Source organism: Oratosquilla oratoria, chromosome 32 (assembly GCF_046742065.1).
Source record: "Oratosquilla oratoria isolate Oo_2021 chromosome 32, ASM4674206v1, whole genome shotgun sequence".
In the NCBI taxonomy this organism is placed as follows: domain Eukaryota; kingdom Metazoa; phylum Arthropoda; class Malacostraca; order Stomatopoda; family Squillidae; genus Oratosquilla; species Oratosquilla oratoria.
This window is the reverse complement of record NC_134808.1, coordinates 37,741,268-37,743,244: the sequence shown is the minus strand read 5'-3', so window position 1 is coordinate 37,743,244 and position 1,977 is coordinate 37,741,268.

Here is a 1,977-nt window from a genome sequence, read left to right as displayed (position 1 = left end):
GTTCTCTCGCTCCAGGAAGAAAAAACATTTCACCTTGGACAACCAAGAAGAAATGCATAATTCCTGAGTTTTAGTAAAATGATTATTAATGCTTTTGATGATATTACTAAGCCTGCACCTGCTGCTATTCCTTTGATATTTTTTCTTTTTTAAGAATTATTTTTTTCTTAAGCCCAAAACATGAACAGACCAACGAAATCAAGACAATGAAAACGTCTGTATGTAGGTTGACCCATATAACTACTGATATCTATTTGTATTTTTAGTTATAATAGCCGCCAAGTCGATTTTATTCATCTAAGGAAGATCACTTAAACGATTCAAGACAGGAACTATATCCGAGTAAGAAAATCGACTTGAGGACCATTTGAAAGACCCTTCATTCCCTCCTCCTCATTCCACACCATGTTACTGATGAGTTACCTACTGCGTTACTCTTGCTGGCACTGTCGGCACTGATAACGCTGACAAGAGGGACCAGATACCCGTAAGATAGATTGCTGCCGCCGTTGCCTGGTTCGCGCGCATGACGCCTCCTCTAGGCGCTGGGTGGGAATGGATCGTCTAGCTGGGGGCGGGCGAGGTAGTCGGGGTTCAGAGGGATGAAGAGAATGTAGACCAGGGATAAATTTGAGGCTTGAGGGAGCTAAAAAAGGATTAGGAATGGTAAAGTTTTAAAGGGTCGGATTCGGTAAGGGATTGTTGGGGAATAAGCTACAAAGGGTTTTGTAATCTTAAGAGATTTGAATGCTTAGATAAGGTTTGTGAAAAGAACCAAAGTGGAACTAAGGAAGATAATCAAGGGTTTATTGTTTAGGTTAGGTTGTAAAAGGCTTGATAAATTTGAATTTGGGAAGAGCTTTGAGAGGCTCAAAATGCCTAAAAAAAATGGAGGACCAAAGTGGAACCTATCAAAATTTTGACAGCTGATAAGAGAGGTTGCTCTATCTGATTAGGGTTGACATGCACTTTGAAAAGTTAGAACAAGATAAGATAGGTTAGAGTGGGCTTATTAGGATATAAAAGAATATCAGACTGGGTTTCAAAAGGATAAAATGGGATAAGAAAAAATATATTAAAAGCCACATATACCTAAAAAAAAAAAAAAAAAAGGCTGGGTGGGACCCGGAGCAGCTAGATAGTGTCGGAAGATATGAGTTTTTGGTTGGATTAAAAAGGCTACGGTTGGAGAAGAATTGGAGGTTCCAGTGTGGACGGTGAGTAATGAATGGAAGCTGAGAAGGGATGGGAGGGGCTGGGTAGAGCTGGGATGGGCTGGAAGGAAGTGGGATAAGCTTGAGGGGGGGAGGATGCTGGAAAGATGTGGAACGAGATAGAAAAGGAGGGATAGGGTAGAGTCTCTGACAGCCGCTAGATTGTAAGACTAACTGAAGAGAGATGGGATAAATTGAAAGGGGCTGGAAGGGGCTGGAAGGTGCTTGGGTGGGGCCGAGAGGGGATGAGACGTTCTGGAAAGGAGATGGGATGTACTGGAAGGGACCTGGAAGCAAACTGGGCTGGAAAAGGACTGAAAAATAACTGGAACTGGCTGGATTGGTCAGAGTAGGACTAATCATGGTTGGTAAGCTTGGGGAGATGTGGGCGAGATCCGGAGGGTACAGTAGAGTATGTGTCAACATGAGACGTGGTTGGAGGCGACCTCATGTTAAAACCACGTAACAAGGGACGCTTAATACGCAAATGAGCAGAGTTGTGCAAATAACAAACAGAACCCTTACTGCCAATTTCGGCGCTAATTGGCTGCCATGCATTGATCATCATCTATACGAGATAAAAAAAAATCATATGATGAGAATAGTTCTTGTTTTTTCGTTACTGTAACAACACGTATTCTAGACTACGTGCTGCTGCATAATCTGCCTGGCGTCTGGTGATTTTTTCCTAGAGATTCATTCCCATTATATAAAGGGTAAGAGTATATTGAGATTTAATTTACATGGAGTAGCTTTGTTTCAT